This window comes from Hyperolius riggenbachi, chromosome 4, assembly GCF_040937935.1.
Source record: "Hyperolius riggenbachi isolate aHypRig1 chromosome 4, aHypRig1.pri, whole genome shotgun sequence".
NCBI classification, from domain to species: domain Eukaryota; kingdom Metazoa; phylum Chordata; class Amphibia; order Anura; family Hyperoliidae; genus Hyperolius; species Hyperolius riggenbachi.
The window spans coordinates 221,885,198-221,912,602 of record NC_090649.1 but is presented as its reverse complement, the minus strand read 5'-3'; the positions used below and the strand labels follow the sequence as shown (position 1 = coordinate 221,912,602).

At 46.2% G+C, this 27,405-nt stretch overlaps 1 long non-coding RNA gene across 1 annotated transcript in view; it reads left to right on the top strand.

Annotated features, from left to right (window-relative positions):
• The window catches only part of LOC137571775 (uncharacterized), a 46,840-nt gene that overhangs the window by 4,572 nt on the left and 14,863 nt on the right, over window positions 1–27,405 (top strand). Inside the window, exon 2 of the long non-coding RNA XR_011031431.1 lies at window positions 2,427–2,491. This is a non-coding gene — a long non-coding RNA (uncharacterized lncRNA). The remainder of the gene's footprint in view (window positions 1–2,426; window positions 2,492–27,405) is intronic.

Below are 27,405 nucleotides of genomic sequence, written 5' to 3'. Positions count from 1 at the left end.
TTGCAGTTACAAGCTTGGAAATCTGTACTACGGAAAGCAGCTGGTGAGGGGGTTGAAGTGATTCATTCAACATCAGCTAATCACATAAGAACAAGTTCTCTCACTGAATGCCTACAAGGAATTTGAAAAACATTCCCGCCTAGATTTGGAACAAACCTTTTTAAACTTTTAATATTTCTAAACTGATACTGATGGCTTTAAAGCGGACCTGAACTCAGAACTTTGTCTCTGCTCTAAAAGATACACAACAGCATAACAACCTTTAAAGAAAAACATTTCTTTGTTACAGCTGATACAAATCTTACAATAAATATGTAGTGTTTCTACTTCCTGCTTTAATGGAAGCCAACATATGTGCTTTCAAATTAGCTTATCTGCCATCTCTGCTGTGGCAGTCATGTGACACAGGGGGGAGATCAAATTACAACTTGTGATTAGACACAGATGAGGGGGAATTAGACAGGCTAAACTCTCTAAATACACGCAGGGTGCATTTCTCTCTGTTTTCTTCTGTCCTGTGCAAGAGTTCAGGTCCACTTTAAAGAGACTCCGTAAAAATTGCATCCTGTTTTTTTATCATCCTACATGTTCCAAAAGCTATTCTAATGTGTTCTGGCTAACTGCAGCACTTTCTACTATGACAGTCTCTGTAATAAATCAATGTATCTTTCCCCTGTCAGACTTGTCGGCCTGTGTCTGGAAGGCTGCCAAGTTCTTCAGTGTTGTGGTTCTGCTATGAACTCACCCTTTCTGGCCCCTCTATGCACACTGCCTGTGTGTTATTTAGATAAGAGAGAAGAGAGAAGCTGCTCTAATCAGCTGGATAAATCATCCTCTGAGCTGGCTGGGCTTTCACATACTGAGGAATTACAAACAAGGGCAAAGCTGTTTGCAAGAAGAAAAGAGCAGCCTGAAACTTCAGTGCATGGGGGAAAGAAACACACAAATGATCTCTTGAGATTCAAAAGGAATGCTGTATACAGCCTGCTTATGTATGGATGTATTTTCTATGTGTGGACATACTGTACATCAACCTACTTCCTGTTTTGGTGGCCATTTTGTTTGTTTACAAACAAACTTTTTAAAACTGTTTTTAACCACTTTTAATGCGGCGAGGAGCGGCAAAATTGTGACAGAGGGTAATAGGAGATGTCCCCTAACGCACTGGTATGTTTACTTTTGAGCGATTTTAACAATACAGATTCTCTTTAAGGTCTCTTGCACACGATTCCGATTCAGATTCCGCTTTTTAATCGGTTTTTACATCCGATTCAGATTTGCAGTGTGCAGGGAGCAAACTGCAAATCGGAATTGGAATCGGATGTAAAAACTGATTAAAAAGCGGAATCTGAATCGGAATCGCTTTCAGTGTGCAAGAGCCCTAAGAGTTCCTATTTTGGCATGTAGCATGATTAACATACCTGTATTTCTTTATCTTTTTTATTTTTAATAACCCAAGGCTATACAGGGGCTTGCAAAAGTATTCAGCCCCTTGAAGTTTTCCACATTTTGTCACATTACTGCCACAAACATGAATCAATTTTATTGGAATTCCACATGAAAGACCAATACAAAGTGCTGTACATGTGAGAAGTGGAACGGAAATCATACATGATTCCAAGCATTTTTTTACAAAGAAATAACTGCAAAGTGGGGTGTGCGTAATTATTCAGCCCCCTGAGGGCTGGTGCACACCGAGCGGCTTTTTCAGCGTTTTCAGATCCGCTTGCGGCTGCGGATCTGCTTGGTCAATGTATCTCAATGGGGTGGTGCACACCAGAGCGGGAGGCGTTTTGCCGAAACGAAAAATGCCTGGGTGAGGTATTTTTTGGATTGTGGATGCGTTTCTGCCTCAATGTTAAGTATAGAAAAAACGCAAACCGCTCTGAAAAACGGCACTTCAGAGCGGTTTGCCAGGCGTTTTTTGTTACAGTAGCTGATCAGTAACAGCTTTACTGTAACAATACAGGAAATCTACTACACCAAAAACGCTAGACAAAACCGCAAACCGCTAGCTGAAACGCTACAGAAAAAGAAGAACTCTGACCAGATTCCCTGTCCCTGCTGAAGAGAAGCACCCCCAGAGCATGATGCTGCCACCACCATATTTGACAGTGGGGATGGTGTGTTCAGAGTGATGTGCAGTGTTAGTTTTCCGCCACACATAGCGTTTTGCATTTTGGCCAAACAGTTCTATTTTGGACTCATCTGACCAGAGCACCTTCTTCCACATGTTAGCCGAGTCCCCCATATGGCTTGTGGCAAACTGCAAACGGGACTTCTTATGCTTTTCTGTTAACAATGGCTTTGTTCTTGCCACTCTTCCATTGCTCACTAATCTTTCCATGAATTGTCAGTGCACAGCAAAGATTAATGCTTCAGGCCTATTATCGCTGTCTTATTTCATAATGAATCTGTTTTTACAGCGGACCTGAACTCAGAATTTCCTCTCTGCGTTACCCTGCAGGAGGAGGAGCCCACCAGCGAACAGGTGAGTGTGCCCTCTGCTGCCAACACTCTCTATGGGCCCAAGAAAGAACTATTGTAGACCTGACCGCCCCTCTTGGAGCATCTTTCTGCACACAGGGCAGCATTTAGTTAGACATTCTAAAGTTGTAGTGTGAATATTGACAGTATAGTATAATATACATATACATATCCTACCTAATAAAACCTAAGTGTCCCTGTGTCCCAGGTTTTTTGTTACTGTGCAGATGCGCGGCAAGTGTGGACTTGCGGCGTTGCGTGCGCACGCATGTGCTTTGGCTGCAGCCAGAAAAAGACATATATATACATACATACATACATACATACATACATACATACACATACTTATTTTTTACAGTATGAAAAAGATGGCATACTGCCACGTGCAGCGCCATCTGGGATGTTTTCCCTGATGACTTGAGAGCACTTATACCAGCTCTTCCTACCAGCCAGCCGGGCTTTCGGAAAAGAGGTACAAGCACTCAATGTACACCCCAATCACCAGGGTGTGCCAGTATGGAGGATCCTATCAACTGAGCGTAGCGCATCAGGACAGGCATACTGACACTCAAGGCAAGACAGGGAAACCATAATCAACTTCCATTGGTCTCAGACCTATGAAAGGACACTGGCCTCTACCTGCCCCACCCCACATCCAAATTGATTGATGAGCTACTGGCAATGTCCCAGACTATACAACCTGTGTTCACATTATGGTGACAGCAATACAAGTCTAAAATGTTACAACTCCTGGGGTATACAGATTCAATAGGGAAGCCTTGCTCCTAAATATTTTGTATTTATATTTTATTAAATATAAATATTTAGCCTTAAACTAGTTTGCTTTATTAAAGATCGTTCCTGATATGTATATCTGGCTACCGCAAAGCATCATGGGACAGGCCAACTGCTCTTCTACTATCTCCTCCCTATCCTGTGCAAAAACCCTACCTGCTTTACCATGTCTAGTTGTGGAGCAGATCCCTAGGGAAGTGTGTTATTATACTGGGGGCACCTATGCCTGGATACCTATACTGGGGGCACCTATACCTGGCTAGGCCAGGGGGACAAGCTGAGAGAGAAGGGGTCGAGAGGTAACACAGGGGGATAAAAGAGGCACAGGGGGGACAGAGGTGGACAAAAGAGGCACAGGGACCAAATAGATGAGACGGGAACATGAGGTTTCACAGATGGACACAAAAGAGGCACAAACTGAGGTGAGACAGAGGGGACAAAAGAGGCACAGGAAGAAAAGAGGGAGACAAAAGAGAACAAGTAAAGGATAAGAACGAACCTACAAGTCCCTATCTCATTTGTTAACCGGGGACTACCTGTATTTTGCTAGTATTTGGCCCCACCCACATCATGACATGGTCACGCCCACTTTTTGCTGCGTCACGCTGTGCATGCGGATTTCTTTAGTGTTGGAGCCATGCACATTTTTCGCCGCACAGACATGGGGGTTGGGTGGCTAGTGGGCGGGCACAGCAACCAGTGGGTGGGCCCAGGGAGGGGGGGCCCAGGCCTGATGATGTGTGAGGGGCCCCAACATTTTTGATGGTGGCCCTGTGGTAGCCTCCATATTGCTCTTGCTTCAGTTGTCCTTTACGTCATTTCTAGTCAGAGGGAATAGAGTATCTTTGCCCAGACTGCAGTTAGATAATTATGTACTTTATATTGGTTTACACAATGTAATAAAGTCTACCACTACAAAACGTCATTTTACCGAGTTTAAAAAACATTTTCCTTTTCGTTTTTTTAATCAATTTTCTCAAAAACTACTAGGTATTTTCAAAGAAAATGAAATTCGACTTGTCCTCACTTTCTTCTGCTTTGGTTTTTACAAAACATGTGAGATTTACGAATGGATTACGTCTAATCAATTCAATTTCAAAACTGTAATTGCGTATAATAGTAATGACACAATTTTATGTAAGCTTTTGTGTAAGCAAAACTAACACATTACTATCATCACTACCCAGCATGCATGAGTTTTTCCCCATCAGGATTTTTTTTTTAAAGGGATGAGCAAAAACATGTCTGACGTCATTTTTTCAAACCTCCGGTGCTTCCGCAAATTTTTGGTGAACCAGTTTCACAAATTGCATTGGAGCCAATGGTGCTGATTGTAGTGGTGAATAGCAAACCCCCCATACATGCTGCAATCACATAGCGAAGGGAGCAAAACTGGGGCAAATGCCCATCAGGAGGTTCTTCAATCATCATCATAGAGAATATTAATGTGGGATCATTAATTAAAAGGTAAGTATTTATTATTCATTTAAAACAATAAACTACTTTTCTTCTGATAGCTTTATTATGGCATTTGCAGCACCCCTCTCTTCAGGAGCCCCCAAAACCATGAACCATGTGGGCTGGTATAGCTCAGAGTGCGAAGCCCCATGTGAAATGTTGTTATATGAGCCTGTGTGGGTAACAAGAGAGTAAAGTGAACCTGAAGCTGTAAATACACAAAGTTGGATACTACCTAGGTAGAGGCAAGCATGGGAGCAGCCCAGAGTCTTCCCATGTCCTCATTGCCCCCACTGTCCCCACACACCATCCTCATAGTCCCCACCATCTCCCTGCACAGACTCTCGGAAAATAGCCAATAAGGGCTTGTCAACATGTTTTTGTGGTCCCACTCCCCGCCTTGTACAAGAATGGCCCTACTGCTCCCGCTCAGGTCCGGCTGTGCCTGCGCAGTAAGGGCTAGTTCACACTCTGTGCTTGGAGCGCCGATTGCCTGCGATCAACTCCGCCATCACGATTTGCAGGCAAAATCTTGCGATTCCAGCGCAATTTGTGCTTGTGATTCGCATTCAATAGGATGAAAAATCACAGCATAATAGCCCCCAAAAAGCTGCATGCAGAGCGTTTGCGATTGGTCAAAATTGTAAACGCTGCAGTGTGAATGTATCCATAGGGATACATTAGTAGCAGCGCTTTGCTGAGCGCTGAAAAATCGCTTAGTGGGAACCAACCCTATTGTGTATGAAGCAGAGAGAAATAAGAAAAGGGGATACATGGCAGTGACTGCAAGCCAGATAACTAGAGATTAAGGTGTTGGGAGGATTGGGGACCTGGGGTGCCTTTTAGTCTAATAGCAATCAGTGTGTGACGGCTGGGGTGGGAAGGATGGAGGGGCGCACTTTGGTGTCTCAGCCTTGGGTGCTGGAGGACCTTGTTCCAGCTCTGGGCACACCAAAACCTGCCAGGGATTTCCACAGTGTCAGAGGTGCAAGTAGGGGATGGGAAACGTGTGTTAATGATTATTACTATGTAAAGCATCTATAGAAGTGATTATTAACAGCACAGGGCCAATAGAGAGCTAATATTGTGCTTGAGGGAGGGCCCCGATGCGGTGGCTACCTCTGCAACCCCTATTGCTACGCCACTATCTGCCCATGGTCATCGCTGGCCGGGCAGTCCATGAGGGCAGCCCTTGTGGCTGGAGAGTAACTTAGATTTCAGAAAAAGTAGCATCGTGTTCCTCATACATTCATTGGCAGTCTTGTAATAAAAGTTCAGTGAGAGATAATCCTCCAGGTTGGTGAGGTGGTGGCAGCTCTCTGAAAGTCATCAGTAGAAATTTGAGTTTTTATTTAAGTACAGTAAAAGTGGGATCAGCGCATCACCAGGCCGCCTCTGGATGGCCTCAGCTCAGAGATGCGCTGAGCCACCCCAGGAACTACAAAACGCACCTTGAACCCAAACAGAGGCTCTGCATATACACCAAAGAAAACTATCAAGTGGGAGCAGCTGACCAGAATTAAATCAAACATAGCAAAGAAATGAACAGCGCTACTTAAAAACAGATGAGTGCTTACCTGCAAAAAAGTGCACACCCCACTCATGGGATTCAAATACACAATGAGCATACATATGACCTGTCTACCACTTGGAGGATGTTAGTTTCACTAACAATTTGCAATTTGTTAGGTACTTGTCCCTCCCACTGTCGAAGAAGTCTTTCCTCCATGGGAGGGGACCTAACACTAACTAAAACCTACCTATGCATATGCATAGCCTGGGCGCGCTACCAGTAAATTTAAGAATTGCGCAGAAAAAGTGGGATCAGCGCATCACCAGGCCGCCTCTGGATGGCCTCAGCTCAGAGATGCGCTGAGCCCCCCCAGGAACTACAAAACGCACCTTGAACCCAAACAGAGGCTCTGCATATACACCAAAGAAAACTATCAAGTGGGAGCAGCTGACCAGAATTAAATCAAACATAGCAAAGAAATGAACAGCGCTACTTAAAAACAGATGAGTGCTTACCTGCAAAAAAGTGCACACCCCACTCATGGGATTCAAATACACAATGAGCATACATATGACCTGTCTACCACTTGGAGGATGTTAGTTTCACTAACAATTTGCAATTTGTTAGGTACTTGTCCCTCCCACTGTCGAAGAAGTCTTTCCTCCATGGGAGGGGACCTAACACTAACTAAAACCTACCTATGCATATGCATAGCCTGGGCGCGCTACCAGTAAATTTAAGAATTGCGCAGAAAAAGTGGGATCAGCGCATCACCAGGCCGCCTCTGGATGGCCTCAGCTCAGAGATGCGCTGAGCCCCCCCAGGAACTACAAAACGCACCTTGAACCCAAACAGAGGCTCTGCATATACACCAAAGAAAAACTATCAAGTGGGAGCAGCTGACCAGAATTAAATCAAACATAGCAAAGAAATGAACAGCGCTACTTAAAAACAGATGAGTGCTTACCTGCAAAAAAGTGCACACCCCACTCATGGGATTCAAATACACAATGAGCATACATATGACCTGTCTACCACTTGGAGGATGTTAGTTTCACTAACAATTTGCAATTTGTTAGGTACTTGTCCCTCCCACTGTCGAAGAAGTCTTTCCTCCATGGGAGGGGACCTAACACTAACTAAAACCTACCTATGCATATGCATAGCCTGGGCGCGCTACCAGTAAATTTAAGAATTGCGCAGAAAAAGTGGGATCAGCGCATCACCAGGCCGCCTCTGGATGGCCTCAGCTCAGAGATGCGCTGAGCCCCCCCAGGAACTACAAAACGCACCTTGAACCCAAACAGAGGCTCTGCATATACACCAAAGAAAACTATCAAGTGGGAGCAGCTGACCAGAATTAAATCAAACATAGCAAAGAAATGAACAGCGCTACTTAAAAAAAGATGAGTGCTTACCTGCAAAAAAGTGCACACCCCACTCATGGGATTCAAATACACAATGAGCATACATATGACCTGTCTACCACTTGGAGGATGTTAGTTTCACTAACAATTTGCAATTTGTTAGGTACTTGTCCCTCCCACTGTCGAAGAAGTCTTTCCTCCATGGGAGGGGACCTAACACTAACTAAAACCTACCTATGCATATGCATAGCCTGGGCGCGCTACCAGTAAATTTAAGAATTGCGCAGAAAAAGTGGGATCAGCGCATCACCAGGCGCAATTCTTAAATTTACTGGTAGCGCGCCCAGGCTATGCATATGCATAGGTAGGTTTTAGTTAGTGTTAGGTCCCCTCCCATGGAGGAAAGACTTCTTCGACAGTGGGAGGGACAAGTACCTAACAAATTGCAAATTGTTAGTGAAACTAACATCCTCCAAGTGGTAGACAGGTCATATGTATGCTCATTGTGTATTTGAATCCCATGAGTGGGGTGTGCACTTTTTTGCAGGTAAGCACTCATCTGTTTTTAAGTAGCGCTGTTCATTTCTTTGCTATGTTTGATTTAATTCTGGTCAGCTGCTCCCACTTGATAGTTTTCTTTGGTGTATATGCAGAGCCTCTGTTTGGGTTCAAGGTGCGTTTTGTAGTTCCTGGGGGGGCTCAGCGCATCTCTGAGCTGAGGCCATCCAGAGGCGGCCTGGTGATGCGCTGATCCCACTTTTTCTGCGCAATTCTTAAATTTACTGGTAGCGCGCCCAGGCTATGCATATGCATAGGTAGGTTTTAGTTAGTGTTAGGTCCCCTCCCATGGAGGAAAGACTTCTTCGACAGTGGGAGGGACAAGTACCTAACAAATTGCAAATTGTTAGTGAAACTAACATCCTCCAAGTGGTAGACAGGTCATATGTATGCTCATTGTGTATTTGAATCCCATGAGTGGGGTGTGCACTTTTTTGCAGGTAAGCACTCATCTGTTTTTAAGTAGCGCTGTTCATTTCTTTGCTATGTTTGATTTAATTCTGGTCAGCTGCTCCCACTTGATAGTTTTCTTTGGTGTATATGCAGAGCCTCTGTTTGGGTTCAAGGTGCGTTTTGTAGTTCCTGGGGGGGCTCAGCGCATCTCTGAGCTGAGGCCATCCAGAGGCGGCCTGGTGATGCGCTGATCCCACTTTTTCTGCGCAATTCTTAAATTTACTGGTAGCGCGCCCAGGCTATGCATATGCATAGGTAGGTTTTAGTTAGTGTTAGGTCCCCTCCCATGGAGGAAAGACTTCTTCGACAGTGGGAGGGACAAGTACCTAACAAATTGCAAATTGTTAGTGAAACTAACATCCTCCAAGTGGTAGACAGGTCATATGTATGCTCATTGTGTATTTGAATCCCATGAGTGGGGTGTGCACTTTTTTGCAGGTAAGCACTCATCTGTTTTTAAGTAGCGCTGTTCATTTCTTTGCTATGTTTGATTTAATTCTGGTCAGCTGCTCCCACTTGATAGTTTTCTTTGGTGTATATGCAGAGCCTCTGTTTGGGTTCAAGGTGCGTTTTGTAGTTCCTGGGGGGGCTCAGCGCATCTCTGAGCTGAGGCCATCCAGAGGCGGCCTGGTGATGCGCTGATCCCACTTTTTCTGCGCAATTCTTAAATTTACTGGTAGCGCGCCCAGGCTATGCATATGCATAGGTAGGTTTTAGTTAGTGTTAGGTCCCCTCCCATGGAGGAAAGACTTCTTCGACAGTGGGAGGGACAAGTACCTAACAAATTGCAAATTGTTAGTGAAACTAACATCCTCCAAGTGGTAGACAGGTCATATGTATGCTCATTGTGTATTTGAATCCCATGAGTGGGGTGTGCACTTTTTTGCAGGTAAGCACTCATCTGTTTTTAAGTAGCGCTGTTCATTTCTTTGCTATTTAAGTACAGTGTTGGCCAAGGCCGGATTTACCATAAGGCACTGTAGGCACGTGCTTACAGGCACCTGATGATGGAAAGGCCGCTCACAAACCTCCTTGAGTCCCTCCCTCCTTCCCTATGCAGAGTCTGAAGTGGAGCATAAATGAGAGGTTACTCACCCAGCTCTCGGCATTCCACTGACGAGATCTCCCCTTCATTCGGGGGCACCTCTAACTGCCTAATACCTGGGCACACCTCTAGCTACTAAGTATATGTTAGACCAAGGTACACTCAGTATTAAAGGACACCTGCGGCTACCTACACCGGGCAGGGGAAGTAAGGGAGAAGTGACAGCTGGGGCAGCCAACACACTTGCGGTGCGGTTGGGCGAGCGTTTGTAACTTCATGGAGGGCAAAGTCTAGGGTGCCAGAACGTCTGTGCCCATAGGCACCTGTGCTGTGATGTAAATCTGGGCCTGGTACTACTTGCATGTCTGGCCCCCTTCCTTTCTTGTACCATGTAATTGGTGCAGAAGTTATGCATGCAGTGATCTGGACTGCCTCTGGTAGTGTCTTTGTAGTTCTGCCCCATTCAGAGTTGCAGGATTGCAACACTGATGCAGCGAGGTAAAAATTAGGGGAGATTACTACATCTCAAGGTCATGCCCCCTCCACAAGGGTGTTATGTAAGCACACTCAGATGAGATCTTGGGGTAGCATTTGAACTTATATGAATAGTTCAGAAGCTGTGCATATAAGCCCAAGAGCAGTGGTGTAGCTAAGGAGCTATGGGCCCGTTGCAAGTATTACATTGGTCTCCCCCTCCAAGCACTCTATACATAACAATTGGTTCAGCACACCAAAACCTGCCAAGGACAACCACAGTGTCAAAGGTGCAAGAAGGGCGTGGGGAACAGTTTGCTAATCCTTACTATTATTCAAAAAGTGATTATTACAAGCACAGGACCATTAAAAAGCTAATACTGCGGTTAAGGGAGGGCCCTGGTGCCAGGGGCGTAACAATAGACTTTGCAAGGGATGCCTCCGCAGGGGGCCCAGAAGCCACAGGGAGCCCCTGGGGGAAAAGTTTGAGAGACTGACAGCTAAGGGCATGGAGAAAAAAAACGTATTCTGCTCTCGCACCATTGTTATATTGACTGCATGTGTCCACCACACAGATAAAGACTCGTACACACTTTGGAATTTGTACACTGTCCCTGCTCCCTAGGGTTCGTAAAAAAACATCTGTCTCTCACTGCTACAAAGTTCTGATGATTTCAAGTACAACCTTAAAACCAAACGAGTCACATTTTGAAAAAAAGTTGTACACTTTCCCTTAAACTCCTTGCTTTCACTCTGAAAGGATTCCTAGATTCTTATCACGCATGCTGACCTTATGGCCTCGGATTACTTTTACAACACAATGGAGTGGAGATTGATGTCTTTACTGTTGCTGCTTCATTGAGAGCTTGTTGTATCATGGTCCAAGATCTTGTAATAACAGTATCAATCAGTGACATTTTGAATGTTTTGCCAAAGTTATGCTGGGTTTACACCATACAATTTTCTGTTACATTGTTCTGTTAGATTTTTCTGTTAGATTTTCTGTTAGAATGCATAATTAGATTATTTTCTGTAGGGAATGGTCATTATCTTTGGTGCATTGTCTTCTGTTTATCTCCTGCTGAGTAGAACAGTGCCTAATTGCTCTGCAGATAGATCGTAAGATAGATACATTTCCAACATGTTGAACTTTATCTATCTGGCAGGTAAATCTAACAGAAAACCCAAACCCAAACCTAAACCCAGCATTAAGGTAGCCATACACTGGTCGATTTGCCATCAGATTCAGCCAACAGATAGATCCCTCTCTGATCGAATCTGATCAGAGAGGGATCGTATGGCTACCTTTACTGCAAACAGATTGTGAACCGATTTCAGCCTGAAACCGTTCACAATCTGTTGTGGTGGTGCTGCTGCACGACTGCTCCCGGTCACCGCTGCTCCGTCTCCGCTCTGGTCTCCAGGTCCGGCATGCTTTACTTCTTCCTGCCCGGCGGGAAGTTTAAACAGTAGAGCGCCCTCTACTGTTTAAACTTCCAGCCGGGCAGAAGGAACTGAAGCATGCCGGAGACCAGAGCGGAGACGGAGCAGCGGTGACCGGGGGCAGTCGCGCCGGCGGAGCAGGTAATGTATTGCCGCTCTATTGCATCGGTCGTCGGGCACTCGAACGCCGCTAGCGACGCGCTCCCTACCCGCGGGCGATCGACTGTAATTTTCCGCACGGAGCGATCGACGGGATCAGACGAAATGGATCGAAATTCGGCGTGTAGCGCGAACGATTGGCAGCAGATTCGATCCCGGTGATCGAATCTGCTGTCGAAACGGCGGCAAATCGGGCCAGTGTATGGCCTGCTTTACAGTGAATACTATATCTTATGTTCAGCATGTCATTGCTGTTCTTCCATATAGCATGTGCTCTCATGTAGTAAAATAATACAGCTGTGTGTATGTATGTACTGGAAGCAGAGCTGCAACAAGGGACTTGTCAGCTGCAAGGGACTGGAGGAAGCCCCGGGTAAGTAGATCTGGGGGTAGCATAGATTGCCTGACATTTCCTTTAAAGGGAAGGTTCAGGGAGTGGGTAAAAAAATAAAAATCCATATCCACTTACCTGGGGCTTCCACCAGCCCGTGGCAGGCAGGAGGCGCCCTCGCCGCCGCTCCGGAGGCTCCCGGTCGTCTCCGGTGGCCAACCCGACCTGGCCAGGCCGGGCTGCCAGGTCGGGCTCTTCTGCGCTCCAATCTGAGCCTCACGGGGGCGCGCTGACGTCATCGGACGTCCTCCGGGCTGTACTGCGCAGAACAGCCCGGAGGACGTCCGATGAAGTCAGCGCGCCCACGTGGAACGCAGAAGAGCCTGTCGTTGGAGCGCAGAAAAGTCCGACCTGGCAGCCGGCCTGGCCAGGTCGGCCACCGGAGACCACCGGGAGCCTGCGGAGTGGCGACGAGGGCACCTCCTGCCTGCCACGGGCTGGAGGAAGCCCCAGGTAAGTGGATATGGATTTTTATTTTTTGTACCCACTCCCTGAACCTTCCCTTTAAGTCTAAGTGTTTTTATCTGCATGGGGAAAACACATTGGTCCTCAGTTTTCCTGTGCAGAAAGCAAGGCTGGTGGGGGACCCCATCCAAAGTTTAGCGGGGGGTGGGGGGTTTCGCAGGGGGGCCCAGTGTGGTCTAGTTACGCCCCTGCCTGGTGCGGTCACAACCTCTGCACCCCCTATTGCTATGCCACTGCCGAAGGGCTCAGTTTCACCAGGGGCCAGCATTCCAGATGCAGTGTTGCAGATGACGCACATGTCTCCATGATACGCATGTGTCGTGGAGGCAATGCTATGTTTCTATTTGGAGGAACATACACGTCACCCATCCATAATGGGCTGTCACATCTAATTTTAGGTTTTGTGTACGTTCAGTGTCTAGAAATCGTCCACAGTGAAAACTTTAGGATCTAACTGCAAAGCACAGAATGTTTGCAATCTATAGCAAAAATAAAAGAAACGAAAAACAATTGCAGGGACTAGTAAATGTGTTTTCAACTAAACACACTAAAGTGTTACTGTCAAATTCATGTGACTAGTTTCTTTTTTATATTCGGCATTTCTTTTTTCCATTATGTGGATTCACTGTGAGGGCCCGTTTCCACTAGAGCGAATCTGCTTGCGTATCCTGCACGCAGATTCGCATAGACAATAGAGATGTAGCGAACGGTTCCAGGCGAACTTTGGTGGTTCGCGTTCGCCTGGACCAGGCGAACTTTTGCGGAAGTTCGATTCGCCCCATAATGCACTATGAGGGTCAACTTTGACCCTCTGCATCACAGTCAGCAGGCACATTGTAGCCATTCAGGCTACACTAAGCCCTGGAGCCCCCCCCCCCCTTATATAAGGCAGGCTCCGGCGGCCATGACACTCACTCGTGTGCCTGCTGCAAATAGACAGACTAGGGAGAGCTGCTGCAGATTTTTTCTCCTAGGGAAAGATTAGTTAGGCTCTTGGCTTGCTCCTGGCTGATTGTTATTGCTAAAATAGCACCCCACAACAGCTCTTTTGAGAGCTAATGTTTTCCTGATGTGTGTGTTTTTTTTTTTTTTTGTGTGTTGCTCACTGACACTGATGTGGAGATATATTGAGGTGCTGATGATATTAGGGAGTACAGAAACCTATTCTATCATTTTTATGTCTGCTGTATATCTTTCAGAGGTGGAGGTCAGCCAGTATGGCCTGAAGATATTGGCAGCTAGCTTCATGGACTATTAATGTGATTGTGTGTGGTGTCAATAGACAGACAAAGGGAACCTCATTACCTGTTTCTGGCTGTCCAGAGGAACTGTAGGCTGTGATCTTTTGTATTGATGTAGACAGCTGCCATTGTCTTCAGTGAATGGACCAGTCCCCTTCAATTGGCAAGGAAGTGGGTATTGTCTTGACCATAGGAAATGCTTTGAGTTTCTGCTAATGGGATTATCTGCCTGGCTTTTTGAACTCAGGAGACGGACCATTGTCTAAATACACAAAGCAAGCCTAGGCAGGAAAAGTCTAACACATGTCAACTGGTGGTGAAGAAACACTATTTCACTTTGAGGAAATTAAATTATTGGAGGAAGTCTTTTCATGTATGTGGGCTATAGTACATTTTTTGTGGATGTTAGATCTCTAGAAATCCAATTATGACTGAGGATGTAATTAAAACCTAGTTCCTCCCCTCCCCAAGGAAGTTGCAGCCTCCAGGCGTAGCTCAGAGTATAAAAAGCAGAGGCAGAAGCCTAGTGACTATCTGCTCTCGGAGTTAGCGCATAGCTAGAGTTGATCTCGACTTCCGGTCGACCAAGCGGCATGCTGCTGCCGACAACGTTGAGACCTTCAAGTTGGTAACGTTTTTTTTTAATCCCCATTTTTATTTTACGCAAATATCCGTGTGTGTTATCTTTGTAACTTTTATCTTGTAACTATTTTTACTTTGTTTTTTGTAATCTTTTTTTGTATATATTAAGTTCTGCACTGTTCTATGTTTTTCTGGAATATTAAATTATTATTTAATAAGCTTGACTTCTGCCGTACTAAACTAACACTCATAGCCTAGAAGAGACTGAAGTGTAACCGTGTATAAGTTTCATGCTTAATTGTACGCTTGAGCAACACTACCGTATGAAATTGTAATTGCATTGTGTGTGGGGGCGTTTGTCATACGTTGGCCTAAGCGCGCAGCTGACCCAACGTACGAACAACGCCAGTGCGAGTAGCGACAGCAGAGTGGCTAACAGTATCGTTCGGAACGACTGTTAGTGGGTCTTTGCTTCACGACAGTGTAAGATTGCAACTGTGTGTGTGTGTGGGTGCGTGGCGTTCCCGTATTTGGCCTAAGCGCAAAGCTGACCCAAATACGAAAACGCGGAGTGCGCGCTGAGGACTCGACAGCAGAGTGGAAGTGTCTAGCGAACCGCTAGTGGTGGCAGTGAGAGGTGTTCTGAGGGGTCCCAGCCTTGTTTTAGCTTGACTAAGGCTGCTTCCCCTCTAAGTCTGGTCAAACCCGCAGTCGGGAACCGTATACGCAGGCGTGCCGCGGGCCGGTTCCTGACAACTGACATTATACAGCCCTATCTGTTGCAGCTGGACCTTGGTAATTGTTATTACTGTGCCAGCCAGGCCCTGCCTAACTATCTATACTGGGACACCTACCTAACTACTGGGGCACCTACTTACCTATACGGGGACACCTACCTACCTACCTACCTACCTATACTAGAGGACCTACCTATGCCTACCTACCTATACTGGGACTCCTACCTATGCCTAGCTAACTACTGAGGCACCTATCTATGCCTACCTACCTATACTGGGACTCCTACCTATGCCTACCTACATACAAGAAGATAAGGTCGTTGCTTCATTGTGGACAGACCACATTTGATCAGCTGGACAGTCACTGTTCTCTCATTGAGCTACCACAGCCCGGCGACCATATGGGCTGGAAAACTGCCACGGCCTGCACTCTGGCCATGTTGCGCACCAGTCCAGCACGGCCGACACTATGCAAACAGCTGTTTGCGGTACGTTACACAGTGAGTTTGGTGTGTCAGTGTGAAGCAGTACTCTAATTACACTCCCTGATTGATGTATACACATGCAAGATGTTTGAAAGCACTTTAGGCCTGCAATGTAGCATTCAATGTGATTTCTGCACTTAAAAAGCTGCTTTGCGTCAAATCCAGATTTTTCCCCGGGACTTTTGGTGTCTATCCCACTCCGCCACCTGGGGGTCCAGGTGTTAGACCCCTTGAAACATGTTTTCCATCACTTTTCTGGCCAGCATAATTTTTTCTATTTTTCAAAGTTCGCCTCCCCATTGAAGTCTATTGCGGTTCGCGAACTTTTATGCGAACCGAACCTTCCGCGGAAGTTCGCAAACTGGGTTCGCGAACCGAAAAATCGAAGGTTCGCGACATCACTAATAGACAATACAAGTGGATGGGAGATCATGGGACTGTTTCCACTTGTCAGGATTTCTGAGCGTTTTTCTGTGCAGAAAAAATCTGCACGGCAGAATTTTACCACGAATTCGCGGGCGTTTTTGCATAAAATCAGTGTAAAAGCACACAGGCACTGACATGGTTAAATTCACATACTCATTAACATATGCGAAAACACCCGCGAATTAGTGGTAAAATTCGCAGCCGCGTGTGAATTCGTTTTTGCGTTTTCTGCGACTAATTTGCACTGCACAAGTGGAAACGGGCCCTAACACCCACTATCCTGTAATGTAAAGTGTTCAATAAAATGACAGATTGTTTATGACACTGAAAGTGCATTTCTTCTGTGTTTATCCTGCAATAAATAGCCTGCAGCTCACTCAAGCCTGCTTATACTGACTCCCACATGATTACCCCTCTTCATAAGGGAGGGTGTGAATGCTTATCACCCGAAGCTACCAAGTTATGACTGGTTTGGACGGGCGTCTGAACCAGCCGCCCAGCATCTTGTCTGAATGCTTTTCATCAAGCAAGCAGAAAAGCTTTAGGCGGATTTTGGCGTCCCCCCCCCCACCCCCCCCCCCCCCCCCACACACACACAGGGGGACACGGGAGTGTGGCATTAAACTACCCTGGAAGCAACCCGGGTCGCCTCTAAGGATTGGGGAAATCGGGATTGGAACTTGGCATTCATGTTAATGGCAGGAGACAATGGTAGCAGCCAGTGGCGTAGCTAAGGAGCTACGGACCCCGATGCAAGTTTTACAATGGGGCCCCCCCAAGCACTCTATACGTAACAATTGATACGGCGGGACAAAACCTGCCAATGGCAACTACAGTGTCAGAGGTGCAAGAAGGGATGGGGAACAGTATGTTAATGATTACCACTATTCAAAGTATCTATAGAAGTGATTATTATGAGCACAGGGCCAATAGAAAGCTAAAACTGCAACTGAGGGAGGGCCCCTCTAGCCCAAGGGCCCCGATGCGGTCGCTACCTCTGCACCCCCTATTGCTATTCCCCTGGTAGCAGCTTTGCCCATTCAACTGGAATGGGCAGCGCTTAACGATGAGTGCCATGGCCAGCGTTAAACTTCGTACAACCCTCCGTGTGATCCGACCCCTAGACATTAGATTCAACAACTTAGTTTTGTACTCAGTTTGAATTGCACTCTTCTTGCAGCAGGATAAGACAAGAAAATATCTTTTTTTTTTTTTTTTTTTTTACAGTAAAATTTATTAAAATGTATCAAAGATAGTATGCAAAAGTTATGAATAAAGAATATTGAGGTATAATACAAATACATATAATTGCGTCATACATCAATGGAGTATCTGACAATCTAGTAAATATAGAATGAAAGTCATATCAAATACTGTATATCTTAACCACAGTCTTTTCGCCCCTTAAGGACCAGAGCCTTTTTCTCCATTCAGACCACTGCAGCTTTCACGGTTTATTGCTCGGTCATACAACCTACCACCTAAAGGAATTTTACCTCCTTTTCTTGTCACTAATACAGCTTTCTTTTGCTGCTATTTGATTGCTGCTGCGAGTTTTAGTTTTTATTATATTCATCAAAAAAGACATGAATTTTGGCAAAAAAATGACTTTTTTAACTTGCTGTGCTGACATTTTTCAAATAAAGTAAAATTTCCTATACATTTGAGCGCGAAAGTTATTCTGCTACATGTCTTTGATTAAAAAAAAACATTCAGTGTATATTTATTGGATTGGGTAAAAGTTATAGCGTTTACAAACTATGGTGCCAAAAGTGAATTTTCCCATTTTCAAGCATCTCTGACTTTTCTGCGCACCTGTCAGGTTTCATGAGGGGCTAAAATTCCAGGATAGTACAAATACCCCCCAAATGACCCCATTTTGGAAAGAAGACATCCCAAAGTATTCACTGAGAGGCATGGTGAGTTCATAGAAGATTTTATTTTTTGTCACAAGTTAGCGGAAAATGACACTTTCTGACAAAAAAAAGAAAAAAAAAAAGTTACCATTTCCTCTAACTTGCGACAAAAAAAAAATGAAATCTGCCACGGACTCACTATGCTCCTCTCTGAATACCTTGAAGTGTCTACTTTCCAAAATGGGGTCATTTGTGGGGTGTGTTCACTGTCCTGGCATTTTGGGGGGTGCCTAATTGTAAGCACCCCTGTAAAGCCTAAAGATGCTCATTGGACTTTTGGCCCCTTAGCGCAGTTAGGCTGCAAAAAAGTGCCACACATGTGGTATTGCCGTACTCAGGAGAAGTAGTATAATGTGTTTTGGGGTGTATTTTTACACATACCCATGCTGGGTGGGAGAAATATCTCCGTAAATGACAATTGTTTTATTTTTTTTTTACACACAATTGTCTATTTATAGAGATATTTCTCCCACTCAGCATGGGTATGTGGAAAAATACACCCCAAAACACATTATACTACTTCTCCTGAGTACGGCGATACCACATGTGGCACTTTTTTGCACCCTAACTGCGCTAAGGGGCCCAAAGTTCAATGAGTACCTTTAGGATTTCACAGGTCATTTTGAGAAATTTCGTTTTAAGACTACTCACGGTTTAGGGCCCCTAAAATGCCAGGACAGTATAGGAACCCCACAAATTACCCCATTTTAGAAAGAAGACACCCCAAGGTATTCTGTTAGGAGGATGGTGAGTTCATAGAAGATTTTTTTTTTTTTTTGTCACAAGTTAGCGGAAATTGATTTTAATTGTTTTTTTCACAAAGTGTCATTTTCCGCTAACTTGTGACAAAAAATAAAATCTTCTATGAACTCACCATACTCCTAACGGAATACCTTGGGGTGTCTTCTTTCTAAAATGGGGTCATTTGTGGGGTTCCTATACTGCCCTGGCATTTTAGGGGCCCTAAACCGTGAGGAGTAGTCTTGAAACCAAATGTCGCAAAATGACCTGTGAAATCCTAAAGGTACTCATTGGACTTTGGGCCTCTTAGCGCACTTAGGGTGCAAAAAAGTGCCACACATGTGGTACCTCCGTACTCAGGAGAAGTAGTATAATGTGTTTTGGGGTGTATTTTTACACATACCCATGCTGGGTGGGAGAAATATCTCTGTAAATGACACATTTTTGATTTTTTTTTACACACAATTGTCCATTTACAGAGAGATTTCTCCCACCCAGCATGGGTATGTGTAAAAATACACCACAAAACACATTATACTATTTCCCCTGAGTATGGCGATACCACATGTGTGACACTTTTTTGCAGCCTAGGTGCGCTAAGGGGCCCAACGTCCTATTCACAGGTCATTGTGAGGCATTTGTTTTCTAGACTACTCCTCACGGCTAAAATGCCAGGGCAGTATAGGAACCGCACAAGTGACCCCATTTTAGAAAGAAGACACCCCAAGGTATTCCGTTAGGGGTATGGTGAGTTCATAGAAGATTTTATTTTTTGTCACAAGTTAGTGAAAAATGACACTTTGTGAAAAAAACAATAAAAATCCAATTTCCGCTAACTTTTGACAAAAAATAAAATCTTCTATGAACTCATCATACACCTAACAGAATACCTTGGGGTGTCTTCTTTCTAAAATGGGGTCACTTGTGGGGTTTCTATACTGCCCTGGTATTTTACGGGCCCAAAACTGTGAGTAGTCTGGAAACCAAATTTCTCAAAATGACTGTTCAGGGGTATAAGCATCTGCAAATTTTGATGACAGGTGGTCTATGAGGGGGCAAATTTTGTGGAACCGGTCATAAGCAGGGTGGCCTCTTAGATGACAGGATGTTTTGGGCCTGATCTGATGGATAGGAGTGCTAGGGGGGTGACAGGAGGTGATTGATGGGTGTCTCAGGGGGCAGTTAGAGGAGAAAATAGATGCAATCAATGCACTGGGGAGGTGATCGGAAGGGGGTCTGAGGGGGATCTGAGGGTTTGGCCGAGTGATCAGGAGCCCACACGGGGCAAATTAGGGCCTGATCTGATGGGTAGGTGTGCTAGGGGGTGACAGGTGATTGATGGGTGTCTCAAGGTGTGATTAGAGGGGGGAAATAGATGCAAGCAATGCACTAGCGAGGTGATCAGGGCTGGGGTCTGAGGACGTTCTGAGGTGTGGGCGGGTGATTGGGTGCCCGCAAGGGGCAGATTAGGGTCTAATCTGATGGGTAACAGTGACAGGTGGTGATAGGGGGTGATTGATGGGTAATTAGTGCGTGTTTAGAGGAGAGAAGAGATGTAAACACTGCACTTGGGAGGTGATCTGATGTCGGATCTGCGGGCGATCTATTGGTGTGGGTGGGTGATCAGATTGCCCGCAAGGAGCAGGTTAGGGGCTGATTGATGGGTGGCAGTGACAGGGGGTGATTGATGGGTGGCAGTGCCAGGGGGTGATTGATAGGTGATTGACAGGTGATCAGTGGGTTATTACAGGGAATAACAGATGTAAATATTGCACTGGCGAATTGATAAGGGGGGGGGGTCTGAGGGCAATCTGAGCGTGTGGGCGGGTGATTGGGTGCCCGCAAGGGGCAGATTAGGGTCTAATCTGATGGGTAACAGTGACAGGTGGTGATAGGGGGTGATTGATAAGTAATTAGTGCGTGTTTAGAGGAGAGAAGAGATGTAAGGCCCGGTTCACATTAGCGGTTGTGTGCCAAACGGACCGGATAACCTGACCGGATCCGGACCGGATCCGGATCGGAACCGTACGGTTCTGATCCGGATCCGATCCGGTCAGGTTGCATCAGGTGGTCATCAGGATGCAATCCGGATCCGTTTGGCAAAAGTACCTAAAAAAACAAAAAAAAAGTTGGGGTCTGGGAGGTCAGCAGAAGGGGGACCTGTGGAATCAGGCCCTCTGCTGCTTAGCACTCACCTCCACCTGCGACATGCTGCCAACATCTCCGGATCCGGATCCAGCTGTGCTGCTCCACTCCAAAATGCTTCCCCATGTGTCCCCATCCAATATCGCCGCAATAATCCGCATAGGAAGTGGGGTAGAACATCCGGATTTCTCAGCCAGTGTGTTGTGCGGCCTCCGGTTCCCATTGGTGTGTATTGGCCGGATGGTGCAGTCCGGCTCCGCCCCGGATACGGCTGCGGGAGGAGCCGGAGGAAAAAATAGCGCATGTTGGAACGGAGGCCGGAGTCCGGATCCGGTCCGGCTCCGGTCCGGATCCGGTCCGGCTCCGGTCCGGCTCCGGTTCTGCAGAACGGACCCATGTGAACGGACGCATAGGCTTTAATTGCTATGCCGTGCGTCCGTTCCGTCCGTTCTGCAGGCGGTGCGGCTCCGGCACGGCGATTCCGGAGGGCCACCGCAAGTGTGAACCGGGCCTAAACACTGCACTTGGGAGGTGATCTGATGTCGGATCTGCGGGCGATCTATTGGTGTGGGTGGGTGATCAGATTGCCCGCAAGGGGCAGGTTAGGGGCTGATTGATGGGTAGCAGTGACAGGGGGCGATTGACGGGTGATTGACAGGTGATCAGGGGGGATAGATGCATACAGTACACGGGGGGGGGGGGGTCTGGGGAGAATCTGAGGGGTGGGGGGGTGATCAGAAGGGAGTAGGGGGCAGATTAGGGACTAAAAAAAAAAATAGCGTTGACCGATAGTGACAGGGAGTGATTGATGGGTGATTAGGGGGGTGACTGGGTGCAAACAGTGGTCTGGGGGGTGGGCAGGGGGGGGGGTCTGAGGGGTGCTGTGGGCGATCAGGGGGCAGGGGGGGGGGAAATCAGTGTGCTTGGGTGCAGACTAGGGTGGCTGCAGCCTGCCCTGGTGGTCCCTCGGACACTGGGACCAACAGGGCAGGAGACAGCCAGTATAATAGGCTTTGTATACATTACAAAGCCTATTATACATACGTGCAGCGGCGATCCGGGTGCTAGTAACCCGCCGGTGCTTCCGAACGGCCGGCGGGTTACAGCGAACGGTGGGCGGAGCCAGTCCCCGGCGGCTGATCGCGTCACGAATGACGCAATCGCCGCATAGCCACTCCCGCAGCCGCCCCCGCCGATGGACGTATTGCGGTCGTTTGGGCCCGGACTTTGCCGCCGCCCATCGGCTGGGGGCGGTCCTCAAGTGGTTAATTAAATCCAGTTCAGTGTATCAACACAAGTCAACAAATTGTTGAAAATTATAATCTAGATATTAAGGATCATTAACTAAAGGTGTGCTGTAATCTTAGTGGCAGACGGTAATAGTACTTTGTAACATGGAAAAAATGTAAAAAAGTAAAAATTGAGGAATAAAGAGGCAGAGCTTGATTTACTGCCTGCATCCAATTTTGGTGAGAGGGAGATTCTGCACTATTCCATTTGAATAAAATTTCCCACTTGGCATAATGGCATTGTAAACTTATGGCCCAGTTCCACTACATCCAAATGCGTATTGTGATTTCCTGCAATGGCTCTGCAACCAATGCATATCAATGGAGTAGTTTCTATGGAATGCAGTTGAGCCATTGAGGAGCGATGTGCTGCGGGGTAAAATATGGATTGCATGCTGCAGATTTCTACACATATTTCCATCAGCAGTGATTGTTAACCGCACCTGGACTTCCGAAAGACACCTGTGGCTGTAAGCATCCGGCTAGCGGAAACAGGCCTTTATGAGTGTTTTTTGGAGTCTGTTAATATAATCCAGATCCACAATACCCTTTAAAATAACTGTGTGTTAATAGTTCAGGTATATCAAACACCTCCATGGATCTATTCAACCCCGACCAGAATCTTTGAATCCCTGGGCACACCCAAATGTGGAGGAAAATACCAGACATAAGCCCACATCTAGTGCAATTGGGTGATGCCTAGGGATAGAGCTTCTGCAGTCATGCTGAGGTGAAATAGACCGTGTGTATGATTTTTAGGAAGATCAGCCTATCTCAAGCTGATGCTAAGCTAGTCAGATAGTCCTGGTTGGCACTCTCCCGTTCCTCCCCTTCCAGCCCCTCAATATCCCCCTTCCATCAATGAATACATCTCTCTGTTACTCCCACACTTTCTCCCAGTAAACAGTCGTATATAGCAGAAAGTGATTATATTGACCACCTGAATTATCAAAAATTGTCCCAGACCATCTGCCACTAAAGTGATTCTATTGGAACAGAACTGTGCCTGCATAGCATGCCTGAAGAGCATCAAGAACAGTCCACCAGCTTATACATACAACTCTTGATGCCCACTTGTGCTATCTTTGCTGAGTTGGCATACAGTCATACAGTGGAGTCTTCTGCCATGCCTCTGAGTTATTAAAGTAAGAAACTTATTGTCCTGTTGGCTTTGTATGGCAGAAGGCATGCACAGACTCATGCAGGAGCTATGCTTAATTGAAGTGACTGCTCTGTCTGTGACTGTAAGTAACTGGTGTTTTAAGCCTCTGGTGTTGTTCTCAGTGCCATTCTGAGCTCTGCTCACGTGCATGTACTGTTGCAGTAGCATTCATCAATTCCAGGTCTTCTTGTCGCTGATCCATTGCAGGGACGCCGGAGAAGACCACAGCTACAGTGAGGGACACAGGCACTTCTAGGGGCTGGAAGAAGCCCCAGGTAAGTAAAAAAGTACATACCGTACTGATTTCACCTCGGAAATCCAGATACATAAAAACAAAAAACGGGGGCTTCCTCCAGCCCCTGGCAGGCTATCTGTCCCTTGCTGCAGCTCTGGTGTCCCTAGATCCCCTCTGTTGCAGATGCTGACCTCGCCAGGTCAGCATCTACTGTGCCTGCGTGAGCGCAAGGCCGCTCCGCTCATGATCGTGCTCACGTAGCCTGGAGTGTTCTGCACAGGCCTATAATCCCCTGCGCACGCTATGCAGCCATAGCGCACACAGTTAAATTATGCTGGGCTCAGATAGTTTAAAGAGCACTTTGTTACACTTAACAAGCACTCCACTGAACCCACCCGGAGCCCAACGGGCCCAGTAGTTTCAAAGTATGATATTCCTGCACTATGATTGGCCCAATAGCCTGACTTTCAAGTGATAGGCAGCCTACAGGGCCAATCATAGTGCAGGAATATCATACTTTGAAGCTACCGGACGCGCCGGGGTCCAGGTGGGTTCAATTGATCGCTTGTTAAGTGTAACGAAGCGCTCTTTACACTATTGGAGCCAAGCATAATTTAACTGTGCAAGCTATGGCTGCATACCGTGCGCAGGGAATTATAACACTGATCCATTGCACTTTTTCTCTTAAGTTTTCTCCAAAGAGATCATTTTCATGTTCTGTTTAAAATAACTTTTCAGCATTTTGCAATTGAAATAAAATACCAAAAAGTAGGTGAAATAGTTTCAATATGTCAAAATTATTCTGAGTATTTTTTTCTTGCCAGTGGCTTAAAATGCATTTTATTGATAATATGTAAAATACCACCTAGGAGAAAAAGTGAATTTGATTGGACCTTATCTGTCTTAAAGGACACCTGAAGTGAAAGGAATATGGAAGCTGCCATATTTATTTCCTTTTAAGCAATACCAGTTGCTGGCTATCCTGCTGATCCTCGGCCTCTAATACTTTTTAGCCATAGACCCTGAACAAGCATGCAGCAGATCAGCTGTTTCTGACATTATTGTCAGATCTGACAAGATTATCTGCATGCTTATGTCTGGTGTGATTCTGACATTACTGCAGCCAAATAGATCAGCAAAGCTGCCAGGTAACTAGTATTGTTTAAAAGTAAATACAAATGGCAGGCCCCATATACTTCTTGCTTCAGCTTCCCTTCAAGAGAGGACATTAGAATATGTGCTCTCAATCTTTTCATAGGTTGATGTACTGTATTCTTGCATGTTGCATTATGCATGTTATAGGGCCAGACTTAGGTCACATATAAATTCAGGAGAGCCTCTATGTGGCATGTGTGACTAAGCAAAATAATGCCATTTTTTGCAGACTATGGGCAGGTGCATACCTAAAAGTGTTAGCGTAATCGCAAACGCTAGGCGTTTTTTGAAGCATTTTTTCAAAGCAATTTCAGGCATGTGCCTAGTGATTTTTTTTTTTAGGTATGCCTAGTAATTTTTGGAGCGTTTTGTTGTAGCCGTTGTTTTTTTTACAGTTTGACCTATAACAACAACTGTACCAAAAATGTGCTTCAAAAATCGATCTGTTCAGCGCTTTTTAGAGTGATTTTCCAATTTTCCTATACTTAACATTGAGGCTGAATCGCCTCAAAAATGCTGCAGGACCCGTGTTTGCATTTCTCTAAAGCGTAAGTAAGGTAAAAATGACAGACCCTGTCATAACAGGCTCTGTCTCAATGAGAACTGATGGGGGGAGGTCGCGGGGTTAAATACTTACATGTTTTGTAAGTGAATGGGCTTCGACTCGTTTGTTTTTTTTGTAAATCTCTGCTGAAGCTGGGCTACTCCCATCTGCCCAGCCTCAGCCCGCTCCCAGCTCAGCAGCCTAATTGGTGGCTGCCAAGCTGGGGGCGACCTGCAGCAACGCAGGCTGAGGTTTCTGAAGAGCTTTGGAAACAGCTTTAGAAGCATGGCAGCGACTGCATTGCCAAGGAGGGGGGTGGAGCCTCACCTGTGACCTGAAGACGTCAGAACAGGTAGTTATTTAACCCTGTGACCCCCCCCCCTCCTATCCATGCTCATTAAAGTGAACCAGAGATGGGTCACTAGCGCTTATTTATACTTACCCGGGGCGCGCTCCCATTCACTACAGTGCTCTGTGCCTGCACAGTGGTACTGTGTACTGTGCAGGTCCAGAAGGCTCCAGGGGATGTGAACACGGCAGGGGTGCCCGCGCAGCCGAGCCACGCATGCGCAGAAGACCTAGACTGGCGCCGACTGACCGGATTACCGGCAGTCGTAGCTCCAGAACGGAGGGGCCGTCGAAGACGTCGAGGGACTCAGCGCTGCTCATGGGGCTGGAGGAAGCCCCAGGTAGGTATAAAGTAAGCGTAGTGTACCATCTCTGGTACACTTTAAGACAGAGCCTGTCATTTTTTACCTTAGGTACTCTTTAACACAGGGCTATTATATTACTTTTATGTGGTAAACTGGACTTCTGCTGTGAAAACTTTATTTTCATGATTAAGGTAATTTAATCCAAGCAGCAGCGGAGCAGTGCTTTTCAGCGCTGCTAGATTTGGGCGCAGCCAGCGCTGCCATAGACTATAAAGGGATTCAGTCTATATCGGCGCTCAGTGAGTAACGTCGGCGCCGTCAGAAGACGGAGCCGAGGTTGCTTAAAAATCATAATAATTCGGCTTCCAGCAAGCGCTGGAAGCCGAATTATTTCATTCCCCCACTATCCATGGCGGCCTGGAGGGGGAATAGTAATTAATTCGGGCCGGACTTGTGCAGAAGCAGGACCAGCCATATAACAGCTGGATCCTGCGCCCAAGTCTACCAGCGCCGAATTCAAATGTACTCAGCAGCAGGGCTGAAGGCTACAGACTTTGTGGTCAGGGTTGATATTGTTTGTCTCACATTGTTCAGGGCAGTGGTATCCACGGTAAACGATCCAACGAACTGTATCCTCTTATGTTGCGATCTTCAATTAAGTTGATTGAAGATCTCCGATGCCTCCCACATAGCAGAGAATACGTCCTTTTGGATGAATAGCTGCCGGCTCCTGCTGTCTCTCCCCACCTCCTCACCTGTCACTCTCACCTAGCCTGGCACCCATGGGTGCGCTGGGTGCCAGGCTAGGTGAGGGTGCCAGGTGCAGGCAGGTGGGGAGAGACAGCAGCGGAGCCGGCAGCTTCACGTCCTGCTCAGGACGCATTCTCTGCTATACTAACGGTTCTTGAATCATCCGGTTCTTTTTAATGGAGCGGTTCTTTTTTTTATGAATCGGCTCATTTTACTCTGAAACTTTAAAATTGATTTTCTCAAAAAGTATAAGGTCTTTTTGAAAAAAAAAAATGTTCCTCTTGTTCCCACTATTCCACTTAACATTCCCAACAATTTTGGTGTTTCTACTATGTAAGGGGACTTTGCTATTAACCGCTAAAGTCGGCGGCCATTAAAGTCTATGGGCGAATCGAACTTCCGCAAAAGTTCGCCTGGCGCAGGCGAACGCGAAACCCCCAATGTTCGCCTGCGAACCGTTCGCTACATCTCTACTGCTGATCTCTTTACCTTCAGTAGTGTCTGAATTGCACACCTGAAACAAGCGTGCAGTCAGAAACATCTGATCTTATGCTTATTCAGGGTCTATAGATAAAAGTATTAGAGGCATAGGATCAGCAGGACAGCCAGGCAACTGGTATAGCCTTAAAGTGGATGTGAACTCAGAACTTTCTCTCTGCCCTAAAAGATACAAAACAGCATAATAACAATTAAAGAAAAACATTTCTTTGTTACATCCAATACAAATTCTGCAATG